The following is a 17854-nucleotide window of genomic DNA, read 5'->3' as shown; positions in this document are numbered from 1 at the left end:
GGTTCTTGATTTCATTTTTATCGTACTTGTGAACATATGAAAAACCCTAGTTACGGTTTTGACCAATCTTCCCCAATATGTTTGAACACATAGCAAGAGGTTATCTTTTATAAGAAGACTTGATATCAAAAACCGAAAATAACTAGTTTTAGGAAATACTTTCAAAATCGGAAACCAAGGCTTGTGGGGAAACAATTCCGATTTTGTATCTAGGTCTTTTTTTTGGAAAACCGGTTTTTCATGGACTGGATCTTTAATTCGGTTGATTCTAAGTTTTTTTCCAAAAATCTTTTTACTCTTTTATTACCAGAATTTGATCATATCACTTGAAATTTATCCAATAATTTACTAGATTATACAGAGATAAATTTGGACAAAATATGATATTTGTTAAAAATACCATCAGAATCATAAACCCTGTAGAATTTCAAAAGATCACCTGCTTTATTAAAACAGTTGTGAGGTGTATGAAGCAATCCATTTTTAATATAATTATTAACTGAAAACTCATTCCTTATAGGAATACATATTTTTCAAAATCGCATCCTAGATAGAGATACACTGACAGTAGTGAATATAAAAATGTACAGATATATATACTTTGAAAGGTTTTCCAAAATATATTTAAGATTCCTTTTTTTTCAGGAACACAATAACCATGGTTCATATAATGAAAAATTCTAAGAGGAATCTTATGCATTTTCGAGATACAGTCTGTCTCATAGAGTATTTCATTGCTACTAAACATGTTAGTATCCAAGACAATAATATACAATTCTATGATATTCCACTGATTATGTAAGTCTTTCAAGACATACATGGACATAATTCCAATTCATAAAACATTTAGGAACAATATTATTACATACTTCATCCAGGTCTTCCACCACAAATTTTTGAAGTAGTTAAATCCTGCCATTACGTTAACTGAATCGAACATTAGATTCAATTTCTTATAGGTTGGATTGCACCAAATACAGATTGTTAGTTCTTTTCGTGTTTGCCTGCTTTGATAATAATTGAAAAGAAGAGAGTACCCAAATACACCTCAAACTAAAACTTTTCCACCTATAAGTCCTTTCTTCGAAAATAATTGTATATGGACTTAGTCGAGACAATATAACTAATCGGTTCACATTTCGTGTGATCGTCTATGGATACGAGATCGAGACAATAAGACAACAAGATAACTTGTGTGATTGACTATGGATACAAGATCGAGAAAATGAAACAACGAAGTATGTTTACTTGATAAAATGTTCGGACTTAACTAAACACAATAGGATTACTTATCAAGTAAATAGGAATTAACGTTTGTGTAATTTACTTTGAATTATAATAACAACAATTATAATTGCGGAAAATAAAAGTAAATGACAAATCAAGAATTTGTTAACGAGGAAACCGCAAATGCAGAAAAACCCCGGGACCTTGTCCAGAATTGAATACTCTCATGATTAAGCCACTATACAAAATCAAACCAACTTCGTATAGTTGAGACCAACAACTATACCTATAGTTCACCTAGTTCCGTCTATATTCCCACTCCTCCGACCTGTAACGTACTTGGAACAATTCCTTTGGTTTGTATTCCAAACAGTAAAGGAACAACAAATCTGTTTGGTATCAACTCTTTTCAACCAAGTGATTGAGTTCGATAAAAGGCTCTTCTGTTTATCTCAATAAACTCCTTTGTCAGGTTCTTAGATCTATCTTATTATCAACTACCAAAGTAATTGTTAAGATTTTACAATCAATACTTTTAATCATAAATAATTGTATTGATGCCGATCTACACAACTAATCAATCTAATCTACCACAAGGATAAACCGATTGATTATAGTTGGATCCTCTTTTACCGAAACAAGTATTGTGCACACCAAAGATTATGAACCCAAATCAGAAATCTTCAAAGTCTTCTTTGTCTGCAAATCTTATTAGATCTTCAATAAACACCTGCACACAATCAACTTGAATCTCTTATGTTCAATCACGCAGAAAACGAAGTCTGTTAACAATGGATTATCACAAGACGTCTGTATATCTACAAACAGTCTAACGATCCACGTCGAAACTTCGATCTAGTTCGAGTGAATCTTATATCAGAAGAGAAGATTCTCAAGCATAAACAAACTAGGTGCAATCAAAGTTCAACCACCGTTAGTCAATCAAATCAATCGAACACTAAAGATAAACCGCAATTATCTAGTTTCCCTCCAACGGTACTAATAGAGCTTCTCAATCCCAAAGAAGTATTTAAACTGAGCGGCCGTAAGAGATTTCGCCTAATTATGTTACTCTCCTCTCCGAATAGGCGGCTTCACCAGTAGCAGCACAACTGAGATAGTTTTGCTGTCTCTGAGGATTAATTTGCTTGAAATGCAAACTTTGATATTTGTAGACCAAGGAAGTTTGGACACCAAGGAATTTCCAAAACCGAAAATATTCTCAAGATATGCAATATATTCCAGATTCGGTTTCCATAATTCCTGGAAACGCTTTGTCCAATTATTGACCGAAAATGTCTTGGAAAATATCCAACTAGTAAATACACGTTACTAATTTTCATTTTCCTAAAATAAAATTAAAACCTTAAATAAAAGATTCTCAATTTATTTTATTCGATCCAGGATTTTCTTCATTTAGCTATTAAGGAATAACTTTGAACAATTAAAGATAAACGTTACTGCACATGTTCAAAGTATGTCGACATCTTTACTTTGTAAGTCCCCTTTCATATTTACAATCTTGAAATCGATTTGCTACACTTCCAAACAAGTTTATTATCGGTTCATTTGACTTTAAAGAACTACGTGATTTATCAAGAATACTCAATCACCAAACATGGGTTTCACGGTTCTACCTCCATGTTCGTACTTTGCATAGTCACGCTAGTTATCAAAATTCGGTTGACAAGGTACTAGGATCGGCTCCCCACATATATATGGTATATAACTTGTACTTGCTGCACATGTCCATAGGATCGGTTCCCATTTTCCTAAAAACGTGTTGCACATGTCCATAGGATCGGTTCCCCTTTCTGCTAAAAACTTTATGCACCTCATACAAGGACCGATTCCGCTTTTTGATAGGTTGCAACTCTTACTAGGATCGGTTCCCCTTTACCCAGAGTCGGTCATACCAATAACACAAAATCGATCATACCATCTCAGGTGATTATTTAAGATCGGTTTCACTAATAAAAGTGATACCAATACAAAAGTCAGGCCTTTGTGAATAGTTTTACCAAGAACATAAACAAGTCATGAGCGGTTATACTAATCACACATATTGGTAGTTCAAAAAATATGCAATGAATAACAATACCAATAATGCCTGGGGATTTCTCTTTCAATCCACAAAACAAGTTCATGAATTTAATTCCTTAAAACAAATGTAAAACATTGTTTCCTAGAATGAAATATTCAACTTATACCCATACATAATCACAATAGCATTCAAATGATTATGTCGATGTCTTATCTACAAATTTTAATGGTTAAGCAATAAGCATCGTATTGTATTCCTCAATACTATGTCTAACTAGAGTATAATCATTCATGCTTCGCAGTTTTGTTTTCCATATGCACGACTTGAAAGATACGTTAGGGAATGAAACAGTTCAAGTCAAATATCACTAACATGAAGTAGAAGGATGATGTTGTCGTTGTAGCTCCTTACTTCTTCCCTTTCTTCAAGTCATTCGCAATACTTGTAATGTCTCATATCCTAATACTTTCAAGCTAACCTATACGAAGTTGACTCTAGTACATAATCAAGCGACTCTTAAAATGAGTTTTGGCTCACTAAAATATGACAACCAAACTTGACATACCAATGCTTGGTGGGTTCAACCGAGCTATGCTCTAACAATTTCAAAACATCATATGAGAGAAATATGAACTTACTGAATTTGTTCTCAAGGTTGGTTAGCGAAGCGGTTCGCAAACCATAGGTAATCTGAGTTATAGAAATACATGTAAGGTTGGAAAACTGAGTTTGTGAACCACAAGTTCAGTCGTGGAAATCTCACGAACCTGGTTGGAAAACTGTGGTGAATTAAATTGTATATTGGATAAATTGGCTAACCATTAGAAACCCAGTTCACGAACTGAGGTCAACTGAGTTCCGGAGTCTTGTAGGGTTTGCGAACTCGGTTCACGAACCGTATCACCCTGACTCGTGAACAATTCTTGCGGTTCACAAACCGTTATACTAACTATCCCGAAAATGTTTAGCATATGCACAAAGACTTATTTTAGCATTGCTTAATCTCTCTTAAACACCTCTAAGACTTTATTAATCACTTAAACACTTATGTTTATGGTTAGTGTTTGAATGAACATCAAATAACTTTTAGTTCTGTGGCTAACTCTGAATGGTCATTTTGCACGGCACGGTTACCGAACCAAACATGTATAATCTTCTATGGTGTTTCAAAGGTTGAAAGGAGGTTACTTGATTCTCGAGTTATATTATCTTGAATTCTAAGATAACCCTGGTCTTTGAAAACTATAAATAGAGCCTCTCGGTCAACTGGGAAATTCGATCCCTTACACTTTGTGTCCTAGTTGATTTTAAAGTCGTCCTCTATCGACCGTTTAGGTCTACGACTAAAAAACTTCGCTTTGGGGATTCCTAAAGCCAGGTCCGGCTATCTTTACCTTGATAGTTCGTGTATCCCGATCTTGGTTTTTTATTATCGATGTTTTCGTCAATCTCTTTTAGGCAGATAGATAGTAATAGCAAAGTTTTTTTTATCCCAAACTTTGTGTTCCTCAAGATAGATATAGAAAGATTGATCATAGTTGATCTTTCGAAAAATTTTCTTGATAGGTGGTTAAGAATCTAGGCTTCTCTTCGGGAGTCGTAAGTTTCGTATTTGTGAGGTTTTCTAGCTTTGTCTATTGCAAACAGATTTCTACACTGAAAATACAAGGGTTCCCAAATACATCGTAATCTTTTAAAATATCAACCCATAAGTCTGGTGTCTTAAGTGATCGTCTATGGACAGAGTCGAGACAATACAACTTAAGTCATATACCTTGTATAATTTTCTATGGACGAGGTCGAGACAATACGACAACAAGATATATATTTACTTGACAATAGTTACGGTAAAAACCGATTGAATATTAGGATCAATGTCAAGTAACTTGGATTAACGTACAAGTATAATTTACTTTAAGTTATAATAAACAAATTATAATTACATAATAAAAGTAAATGACATAACAAGATTTTGTCAATGAGGAAACCGCAAATGCAGAAAAACCCTTGGACCTTGTCCAGTTTGAATACTTTCAGAATTAAGTCGTTATAGAAAATGTAATACCAACTTCGTATATTTGATACCAAGTAGACTACCCCTAGCTACTTAGTTTCCACAGTGTCCATGCGCCTTCGACTTCGAGAGTCACGGACGTGAATTACCAATCCTTTTGTTCATATTCCAAACAGTAAAGGATAAAGCTGTTTGGAAACCACCCTATTCAATATTTGGTAAAAGTTAATATTGAGTCGTTGGCTCTTCCCTATAAACTAATAAACTCCTTTGTATTGTTAGATCAATCCAAAACTTGATTACCGAAATAACAAATTCTGAACTCGTAATCAATCAGTATAGAACTCAAGGAGTAATTATAAAGCGATGCCGATTTTACATAACTAGACAACTAAGTCTATCAAAGATAAACACAATTCTAGTTGGATCATAGATGATCAAGGTTTGTTGATGTGATTTGTAGATAGTGGTAAAAGTGGTTCGATTCTCAGACTTGTGAAGGATATTAATTATACTTAAATTCTAATATTACAATAGAAAACTCACTAAAAATTATAGCAAACTCAATCAAAGATGATATCAATACTAAAAGAAACACTGAGGCTAAGATTCCACTATTTTCCAAGTTCAAAGTGAATAAACCAATACTTATATTTATGCAATTTACTCATTTAATTTGATTTTAATATTGCAACAAGTAGATTTTCAAAAGTAGTAATTGTAAATACCAAGTATGAAGCATCAAAAGTCTTAAAACTAAGCATACTTCATCAAAATAGATCAAAATCACTCAAATAGAAATCATATTCAATAATATTTCAAGGCAAATAATCATATAATTATTGGAAATAAAAAGATAAAATAGAATATACCACTTTTTGTTGGAAAAATAGCTTCCTCTATCGCCTCAACAATGGGGTTTATCTCCTCATATTAATCATGATCTCAAAATATTTTTTTGTTGCTTAAAAGATGATCTAAAGAGTGAAAAGTAATAACACAGACTGTTTGCAACAGTGTATTGGTGTTGCAAAACAACTGTTACAATGGAACTGTTACAGAAAACTGTTGTAAGTATTGTTGCTTTGTCGCTGATTTTAAGACCCTAGAATACGACTTCCCTTCACAGCTTAATGTTCTTCAGCTTTTAACAACGACACTGTTCTGAGACTGTTTCCCTGCGTCAATGTTCTTCGCATTCTTCCTCTTCAGCAGCAGCAACATCAGAAACAGAGTTTGGTAAAGCTCTGATTTCTTCTTCTCTGGCTCTCCTTAGATTCCCAAACTCTCGACACCTCTTCTATATGACCCAAGACATCTATTTATATCAAAAATACCGATTAAATCTCTCCCAAATCTTCCAAAATCTCTATCCTTCTCTTCACGGCCAAGTTACGGCAATTTCTTGTTTTAGAATTTCTACGCGTTTCTAAGCTTTCCTTTTTATTCTAAACTCTTCCTTAGATAGATACAAATCTTTGGGAAGGTTTACAAAACTTTAATCTCTCTAAAATTCCCTAAAACAGGTCACACACGTGACTTTCCATATTTTCTGTTGTGAGAAAAATCCGTCGATTGAGCCCAGTCTAATCGATTTAAACACCCATATCAGATTTCTAGACCCATAAGGAGTCTATCCTATGAAAATCAGAGGTTTAATCGACCTCAAACTCCTCCAAATCACGATTACCAAAACTGTTCTTCACTGCACCTATTTTCCCGCCAAAACCTGGTTTTTGAAATGTTGAAGATGGTTGCCCCTTATCCAGGGTAGGGGTGCGATTAGAAACTGCCTGAAAATGGGATGCCCCTTAGTAATTAGGTTACCCCTTATCCAAAGTGAGAGTCCGAATAGTAAATGTCCTCCGGGTGCTTTCCGACAACTTTTCGAGCCAATTTTTTCCAAAAATGTTTATTGGCCAAAAATACCTACAAATAAATAAAACACCATAATAAGTACAAAAATGAGCCCTAACAATATATAGAATCGAGACAAATCGGACACAAAAATGTGCCTATCAAATACCCCCAAACCTATTATTTGCTAGTCCTCGAGCAAAAATAAAATAGAAATAAAATCCTAACTCACTGTCGCAAGCATCGTCGATTGCATTTAGCGTATGCAATAGCCTTTAAACCCCTAGGTGTCCCTAGTGGCGGAGTGTTGTCTTCGGAGGGCTTACCAGAGGTATACCCACAAAACCTTTATACTCCAGACCTTAGCTATCTACACAGAACCTTGGAAGGCACTAAAGAATCTCCTTGGTTGGCATACTTATTGACTACAGGAGGAAGTACCCTGATGCGAAATTCCAATTGTTGTACACGAGTTCGCACTCAAGCATACTAAATTTCATATGAAGTGACAGAGCTCTACTCAGATAGTCGCACTATGGACATCAATATCCGGAGTCAAAACTAATCACATGGATAGATCAAGAAGATGGATATAAAAAAACATAGATGGTTTTGATGTTTACTAGGTGAACGGTGTTTCTCATATCTGTCTGAAGGCCTCCGCCAAAATGAAACTATCCTAATGGACTGATATACCGCCTGACTAATATCAACACACTGGCATATACAAGGGTACCAGTGGTCGATAATCCTAACTCTAGGTCAACACAACTGGCATATACAAGGGTTCCAGTGATCGACTTTATTGAATTTATTCCAGTTGGTCTGATGGTCTGGTCTCTTTATCTTTTTTTTTTTTTTTTGTATCTCAATCACTCTAATTCACCCTAGCATTGGTAACAACTTGAATCGTGAGCCCCACCTAATCACTTAGAGAAACATAGTTTAAAAACAAAACAAAATAAAAACAGAAGTGAAAAGGACTCAACGAGATATGGTGAAACTATCATGTTATTTCTAACACCTGAGCTCTGTGCTTTTATGAATAGACTATTTAGATGTTTCCATCTAGTCACATTGGTTCCTCAACTCCTACAACCAAAATTCTTCCATCCACTTAGATTGGTTAGTGCCATCCTTAATAGGGGTAAATTTCTAGGCTCTGGAGTTTATTTATTGCAACGAAAAGGTAACACAAAGTTCTACCCCACCCCCAAACTTAAATCTAACATTGTCATCAATGTTTCTAATCAAAGAAAAATACCAAAAATATAAGTAACATGAGGAAATAGTAAAGAGAGAAGTCGGAAAGATAGTACCTGGGTGAAGTGTAACCAAAAACCTACAAAAATATTATACAACATACAAAATCGCCTCGATGGTCAATCAAGGTAAACAGGGTCCTCCAGAGGGACCTCCTCAACATCACCTGTAGGAAAAGGATCTAAAAAGGGCTTCAATCACTGACCGTTAACCTTCGAAGAACTACTACAATCTGGTGTCTCAATCTCAACAGCGCCATGAGGAAAAACAGTACGGACCACAAAAGGACCGGTCCACCGAGAGAGCAACTTCCCGGGGAATAGATGCAAACGAGTGTCATGCAGAAGAACTTTTTGACCTGGAGAAAATGACTTTCGTAAAATATTCGTATCATGCAAAAGTTTCATTTTGTTCTTATACTCCTTAGCACTATCATATGCATCTCTACGAATCTCGTCCAACTTATTGAGCTGGAGATTTCTTTGAGCTCCTACCTTGTCAAGTGAAAAGTTTAAGTTCTTAATAGCCCAATAGGCTCGATGCTCTAACTCAACAGGCAGGTGACATGCCTTGCCAAACACTAAACGATAAGGTGACATTCCAATGGGTGTCTTAAACGCAGTACGGTAAGCCCATAAGGCATCAGTAAGCCTCGACGACCAGTCTTTCCTATTTGGATTAACTGTTTTCTCTAGAATACATTTAATTTCCCTACTGTAAACCTCTACCTGACCACTAGTCTGAGGGTGATATGGGGTTTCTACTTTATGGGTAATACCGTATTGTTTCATTAAAAGAGCAAATGGTCTATTACAAAAGTGTGAACCTCCATCACTAATTATAGCTCGCGGCGTACCAAAACGTGTAAGTATATTCTCTTTCAAAAACTGGAGTACGACCCTGCGGTCATTCGTTTTACACGGAACCGCCTCAACCCACTTAGACACATAGTCTACAGCGACAAGTATGTAAAGATAACCAAACGAAATAGGAAATGGACCCATAAAATCAATGCCCCACACATCAAAGACCTCAATCACTAAAATATGGTTCAAAGGCATCATATTTCTACGGGAAATGGTTCCTAACTTCAGGCAACGCTCACAAGAAACACAATGACTATGGGAATCTTTAAACAATGAAGGCCAGTAAAATCCACACTGCAAAATCTTAGCAGCAGTCTTCTTAGCACTAAAATGACCCCCACATGCATGTTCATGACAAAAGGAGATGATACTAGATTGGTCACTCTCAGATACACATCTCCTAATGATCTGGTCCGGACAATACTTAAACAGATAAGGATCGTCCCAAAAGAAATGCTTAACCTCGGATAAAAACCTAGAAAGATCTTGCTTACCCCAATGTTGAGGGGTTCGACCAGTAACAAGATAATTCACCATATTTGCATACCAAGGTGATTGGGAAAAAGAGAAAAATTGTTCATCAGGAAAGCTATCCCTTATAGGAAGGGAATCACTAGGGGAACTAACAACTAGCCTAGACAAGTGGTCTGCTACTACATTTTCTGCACCCTTTTTATCTGTAATGTCTGGGGAAAATTCCTGTAACAATAGGATCCATCTAATAAATCTAGGTTTGGTATCCTTCTTAGATAAAAGGTATTTCAAAGCAGCATGATCTGTATAGATTATGATCTTAGAACCTAATAGGTAGGACCTAAACTTATCCAAGGCAAACACGATGGCTAAAAGTTCCTTCTCGGTAGTTGTGTAGTTTATTTGGGCATCATTCAGAGTTTTTCTAGCATAATAAATCACATGAAGTAATTTGTTTTCTCGTTGTCCTAAAACGACGCCTATAACATAATCTGAAGAATCACACATAATCTCAAAGGGTAGGTTCCAGTTAGGTGCCTGGATTATCGGGGCAGTAGTGAGTAAAGTTTTAAGCTTCTCAAAAGCCTCTAAACAAGCATCATCAAAGACAAACTTAACATCTTTTGCAAGCAAATTGCAAAGAGGTCTAAAAATCAAGCTAAAATCCTTAATAAATCGACGGTAAAAACCTGCATGCCCTAGAAATGACCTAATATATTTTACGGTTTCTGGGACCTGTAAAGTCTTAATAAGGTCAACTTTGGCTTTGTCTACCTCTATACCCTTTGAAGAGACGATGTGCCCTAACACAATTCCTGATTTAACCATGAAATGACATTTTTCCCAATTAAGCACTAATTTTTTTTCCTTACACCTAGTCAACACTAATGTCAAATGATGCAAGCACTCATCGAAAGATGAACCAAACACTGAAAAATCATCCATAAAGACCTCTAAGAACCGTTCTACCGTATCATAAAATATGCTCATCATACAACGCTGAAAAGTTGCAGGGGCATTACATAGCCCGAAAGGCATGCGTCTATACGCAAAGGTACCAAAGGGACAGGTAAAAGTAGTTTTGTCTTGGTCTTCTGGGGCAATAACGATCTGATTATAACCGGAGTAGCCATCTAAGAAGCAATAGTGACTATGTCCAGCTAATCGCTCTAGCATTTGGTCGATAAAAGGAAGGGGAAAGTGATCCTTCCTTGTGACATTGTTCAATTTCCTATAGTCAATACACACACGTCATCCCGTGGTCACTCGGGTTGGGATTAATTTATTATTATCATTCTGGACTACAGTGATACCTGATTTCTTGGGGACAACCTGAACAGGGCTGACCCACTTACTGTCTGAAATTGGGTAAATAATACCCGCATCTAACAACTTAAGCACCTCTGTTCGAACTACCTCTTTCATGTTAGGGTTCAGTCGACGTTGCATCTCCCTAGAAGGTTTGGAGTCTTCCTCTAAATGAATCTGATGCATACACACAGTAGGACTTATACCCTTAATGTCTGCTATAGTCCACCCTAAAGCTTCCTTATTGTCTTGAAGTACATTTACTAGCCTACTTTCCTGATCACTATCCAAATTGGAAGCTACAATCACATGTAAAGTCTCAGATGGGCCTAAAAACACATACTTTAGAATATCAGGTAGTGGATTAAGGTCTAACTTTGGGGGCTCTTCTAAAGAAGGAATTAGGGTAGTTTCAGAAACTGGTAACGGTTCGAACCTAGCTTTCCATCTATCAGTGTCTAACACAGGGGTAGAATCTAATAGAGCATCACCTGTTCAATAGTGCTATCGTCATCAAAAGATAAACCAAAATGGGATAGACAACTTTCTAATGGGTCTTCAGACAAGATGTTTGGTAATGACTCTTGAACTAAGGCTTTTATCATGACTCTTGAACTAAGGCTTTTATCATGTTCACCTAGCTGTAAGCATACATGGAATGGAAGTAAGTTCACACTGGCTCCTAAGTCAAGTAAAACTTTTTCTACCCGGAAGTTACGTATTGTGCAAGCAATGGTAGGAGAACCTGGGTCTTTGTACTTTGGAGTTGTGGTGTTCTGAATGATTGAGCTTACGTGACTAGCTAAAAAGGCTTTCTTATGGACGCTAAGTTTTCGCTTCCGCGTACACATATCCTTAAGGAACTTGGCATAAGCAGGAATTTGCCTAATTGCATCTAATAAAGGAAGGTTTATGGTAACTTGCTTAAAAACCTCCACTATGTCATTAAAGTTCGATTCCTTCTTTGTTGGTACTAATAGCTGAGGAAATGGGGCTCTAGGCATAAAATCATACTTTTCAGAAACCGAATTCACATCATCAGAAACTTTATCAGTCTCTTCATATACTGGTCCTGAGAGGTGAGATTCTGAGGGGTGAACTACATTATGTTCACTATCGGGCATGGTTACCTTATTGTCTACAACTCTACCACTTCTAAGGGTTCTAACAGCATTCAATTGATTCGACGGTTTTGCACCTAATTCATGAACTCCTCTAGGGTTGGGTTGTGTTTGAATTGGAAACTTACCTTTTTCTCTCAAAGAATCACTTATCATACCAACCTGGGTTTTTAACTCGGAAATAGCCTGACTATTTTCTTGTCCTATCATGTTACTAGCTTGTAGACTCTGTTCTACGGATAACTGAAATTTTGCAGTTTGCTGAGTTAACAAGGAGAGAGATTCCTCTAAACTTAGGATTTTCTTATCTGAATGATTCTGAAACTGAGCTAGTCCTGAAGGATTCTTAGTATATCCAAAACCCGGGGGAACATTAGAATTACTAAACTGACCTTGACTTTGGCCCTTAGACCACGAAAGGTTCGGATGGTTTTTCCAACCAGGATTATAGGTTTCTGAATATGGGTCAATCTTTTGACGGTTATCAAATTTAGTGTTATTATAAAGAGCATTGTCCTGCTCTTCAATATTCTGGCCTTCCCAAAAAGCCTCCACTCTACCACTAGTCTGGCCCACTTCTAAGGCTTCTAATCTTTTTGCTATAACAGAAATTTTGGCATCTTATTCGTATACTCCTTCTACCCTATTAATGTTTCCTCTACTTAAAAGAATTGTTTTCTGGGGTGCCCTACTATTTTCCCATTGCTGGGTTTTTTCGGCAATTTCATTAAAAAATTTCATCACCGCATAAACAGTTTGGTTTTCAAATCCAGCAGTGCATAGAGACTCAACCATGGTCGTTGTGGAATAATATAAACCCTCATAAAGGATCTGAACTATCCTAACCTTTTCTAAACCATGATGAGGACACTGGGATAATAAATCATTGAACCTTTCCAAATACCTATATAAAGATTCTCCCTCTTGTTGTGAAAATGTGCATATTTGCGTCCTAATAGACGATGTTTTGTGCCTAGGGAAAAACTTATTGAAAAAGGCAGATGTAAGTTGTTCATATGTCTTAATTGACTCGGAGTCCAAACTATACAGCCACGACTTGGACTTATCTTTCAGGGAAAATGGGAATAACCTAAGTTTCAAAGCATCATCATCTAAGCCTCTAATTCTTAGAGTACTACAAATTTCCTCAAAATCCCTAACATGGTAATAAGGGTTTTCATTTTCTTTCCCTAAAAAGATTGGGAGCATCTGTAAGGTCCCAGGTTTCAGTTCATAGGGTGCCTCCGTTTCAGCTAACTTAATACACGAAGGACGGGTAGTCCTAGTTGGATTCAATAAAGCTTTCAAAGTTTCCATTTATGGCGCTATCGGAGCGACATGGATTCTCTCCTCAGTCAAAGGACGTTCAAAAACAGACTCTTCAAAAGTTGGAATTTCTAGATTAAGGTAATCGAGACGCTTCGAACTACTAAGTTTCTCTTTAACAAATCTACCTAGTGCGTCTCTTTTACGTTCAGACATACAATAGAATTTATAAATTGGAAGGGTAAGCAAACAAAGATCAAGGCCGACTCAACCAAATCAAACCTATTGATTTCTAGCAAAAAAAAAGCATGATGGCTCCACTTAGATTGTTTATAGACCAGCTTCTAATCCTTCGAACGGGAATTCATTACAATTTAAGCAAACCCCTCTGGAATCAATCCGAGTTAACGTAAGTTGAATAGATGCGAGGGAAGCTCGGTGGAGCTTTGATACCCAAGGCCTCACTGGTATTACAACGCGGCGCAGTCACGCATTCAACTTACAGAAACCTTCAAGAACTTCGAAATATGCTTAAAAGAGTAACCAATATTTTTCGAATGACTTTCCTGTTAAGCTCGTTACCCTATTGGTCTCGTTCTAGTCAAAATTTTAGGCTTAGGTTTGCGTAGGTTACGTGTTCCTAAAGCGGGAAAGAATGAAATAGTGATGAAATCCGAACCCTTATCTTGTATGGACGGGCCTTGCCCTTTACTAGAAAAATAAATGTTCGTATTCAGTCCTCAACATATATGCATACGAAGGAGTCCAATAACTTGCTGACATGGGATTCGCGAGTGTTTAGAATCTTACCTCCTGTTCCAGACGGGGGATGAATCGGTTGTAGTCGACTCGGGCCACTGACTCCGATGTCTAGTGTACGAACCCAAGGTGCAGAGAAAATATCGTAATTGTCTTCCTTCTCTGCAAACAGTTTATATTTAAAGTACCCTTCCGTAGGGTAATAAAAAAAATAATGTCCCAAAGTCCAAAAGTCCAAAAGTTCCAAAAAAATAAAGAAAAATTACAAAAATAATAAACCCTAATACAATTTTTTTTTTGTTTTTTTAAAATAAAATAAACAAACCCTAAACTAAAATTGTCTTCTTTTCTGTTCTTTTTGCTTTAATCTTTAGCTCCAAGTCTTTATGAAATCACCAAACTCCTTGGCTCAATTTTCTTTATGATCCAGAACCTGTAGACACAAGATAAATACCCAAAAACATAAAAAAAGGACAAAAACAATAAAAAAAATAAAAAAATCTAAAACCCTAAAAACAAGTCCGCGTCGGCGGCGCCAAAAATTGATGTGATTTGTAGATAGTGGTAAAAGTGGTTCGATTCTCAGACTTGTGAAGGATATTAACTAGACTTAAATTCTAATATTAAAATATAAAACTCACTAAAAATTATAGCAAACTCAATCAAATATGATATCAATACTAAAATAAACACTGAGGCTAAGATTCCACTATTTTCGAAGTTCAAAGTGATTAAACCAATACTTATATTGATGCAATTTTCTCGTTTAATTTGATTCTAAAATATTGCCACAAGTAGATTTTCAAAAGTAATAATTGTAAATACCAAGTACGAAGCATCAAAAGTCTTAAAACTAAGCATACTTCATCAAAATAGATCGCAATCACTCAAATAAAAATCATATTCAATAATAGTTCAAGGCAAATAATCATATAATTATTGCAAATAAAAAGATAAAATAGAATATACCACTTTTTGTTGGAAAAATAGCTTCCTCTATCGCCTCAGCAATGGGGTTTATCTCCTCATGTTAATCATGATCTCAAAATATGTGTTTGTTGCACAAAAGATGATCTAAAGAGTGAAAAGTAATAACACAGACTGTTTGCAACAGTGTATTGGTGTTGCAAAACGGCTGTTACAATGGAACTGTTACAGAAAACTGTTGCAAGTACTGTTGCTTTGTCGCTGATTTTAAGACCATAGAATACGACTTCCCTGCACATCTTAATGTTCTTCAGCTGTTAAACAACGACACTATTCTGCGACTGTTTCCCGTGCGTCAATGTTCTTCGCGTTCTTCCTCTTCAGCAGCAGTAGCAGCAGAAACATAGTTTGGTAAAGCTCTGATTTCTTCTTCTCTGGCTCTCCTTAGGTTCCCAAACTCTCGACACCTCTTCTATATGACCCAAGACATCTATTTATATCAAAAATACCGATTAAATCTCTCCCAAATCTTCCAAAATCTCTTTCCTTCTCTTCACGGCCAAGTTGCGGCAATTTCTTGTTTTAGAATTTCTACGCGTTTCTAAGCTTTCCTTTTTATTCTAAACTCTTCCTTAGATATATACAAATCTTTGGGAAGGTTTACAACACTTTAATCTCTCTAAAATTCCCTAAAACAGGTCACACACGTGACTTTCTATATTTTCTGTTGTGAGAAAAATCCGTCGATTGAGCCCAGTCTAATCGATTTAAACACCCATATCAGATTCCTAGAACCATAAGGAGTCTATCCTATGAAAATCAGAGGTTTAATCGACCTCAAACTCCTCCAAATCACGATTGCCAAAACTGTTCTTCACTGCACCTATTTTCCCGCCAAAACCTGGTTTTTGAAATGTTGAAGATGGTTGCCCCTTATCCAGGGTAGGGGTGCGATTAGAAACTGTCTGGAAATGGGATGCCCCTTAGTAATTAGGTTACCCCGTATCCAAAGTGAGAGTCCAAATAGCAAATGTCCTCCGGGTGCTTTACGACAACTTTTCGAGCCAATTTTTTCCAAAAATGTTTATTGGCCAAAAATACCTACAACTAAATAAAACACCATAATAAGTACAAAAATGAGCCCTAACAATATATAGAATCTAGACAAATCGGACACAAAAATGTGTCTATCATTTGTGCACAAGATTCACAAGATACGAAAACTAATAAGAAAATATTTTTCGTCTTCAAATCTTCAATTGCCTTCAATAACATGCACAACACAACTTGAATCCTCTTGTGATCAGTCACACACAGATCAACGTCTGTTAACAATGGATTATCACACGATGTATTTAGATCCGCAAATGGTTCTAAAATCCCGTCAATAGTTTGATTTAGTTTGAGTGACTCTTATATCAAAAGAAAAGGCTCTTAAGAATAATCAAACTAGGTGTAATCAAAGTTTCAACAACCGATAGTCAATCAAATCAATAATCGAAAACTAAAATAACAACGTAATTATCTAGTTTCCCACCAACGGTACTCGTAAAGCTTCTTGATCCCACAGAAGTCTTTAAACGAGTGGTCGTAAGAGATTTCACCTAATTAGATTTCTTTCTTATCCGGATAAGCGGCTCCACCAGAATCAACATGAATGAAGTTTGCAAGAAATACAAACTCAAGTATTCATAGACCAAGGTTGTTTGGACAACAAGGAAATTCCAAAACCGAAAATGTTCTCAAGATATTTCATTAAAGTACATAATTTCGGTTTTCCTATTTCCAATTAAATGCCAAAACATATTTCCGAAATCTCTCTTAGAAAAGCTTCTATTATTAGCTTTGCATATTAACTAATAACCTTTTACGGAGGATATTCTTTAATTGCTTGTAATTAAAACATATATATTTGAAAATCATAATTAAATGTTTTTCAATATTTCGGTATGGGATCACCTTGAGTATCAAGGAATATCTTTCTTAGAAAAACTTCTATTAATAGCTTTGCACATTAACTAATAACCTTTTCCGGAGGGTATGCTTTAATTGCTCGTAATTAAAACATATATATTTGAAAATCATAATTAAATGTTTTTCAATATTTCGGTCTAGGATCACCTTGAGTATCAAGGAATATCATTGAACAATTAATGATAAGAGTTAGGTACATTTTCAAATAATGTCGACATCTAGAAATTTCTCTTAAAAAACCCTAATTCCAAGATCACACAAAACATAAAGAGAGATGTGAATATTGAATCTAGTTTTGCTCCTTGAGATCGGTTATACCATGACTCACAATTTAAGTTGTGGCCGGTAATACCATGATTCCAAAATTAGGTTGTGTCAGGTTACATCATGCTTCCCAAAGTAGCTTATGATCGGTTACACCTTACTTCCCAAATTAGCTTGTGATCGGTTACACCTTGTTTCTAAAAGTAGCTTGTGACTGATTACAACTAACTTCCCAATGTATCTTGTGACTAGTTACACCTTGCTTCACAAGTAGCTTGTGACCGATTATAACATGCTACATATTATAGGCTATGACCGGTTATACCTCAAATCTCAACATAAGTTAAGATAGGTTCTACCTTGTCATCTTGTATTGTTCATACAAAAGATATTTAATAAAGAACCGGACCAATCATGATTTCCCTTTCTATCATGAAACAAGTTCATACATCTACTTCCTTAAACTAATGTAATAATATATAGTTTTCTA

General features: G+C 35.9%; 1 pseudogene; it reads left to right on the top strand.

The window, feature by feature from the left end:
- Positions 1 to 13027: 13027 nt before the first annotated feature.
- Positions 13028 to 13127, top strand: LOC113362423 (annotated as a pseudogene).
- The last annotated feature ends 4727 nt before the right edge of the window (positions 13128 to 17854 follow it).

This window comes from Papaver somniferum, chromosome 3, assembly GCF_003573695.1.
Source record: "Papaver somniferum cultivar HN1 chromosome 3, ASM357369v1, whole genome shotgun sequence".
Taxonomy (NCBI): domain Eukaryota; kingdom Viridiplantae; phylum Streptophyta; class Magnoliopsida; order Ranunculales; family Papaveraceae; genus Papaver; species Papaver somniferum.
This window is presented reverse-complemented; position numbering and strand designations above follow the sequence as displayed.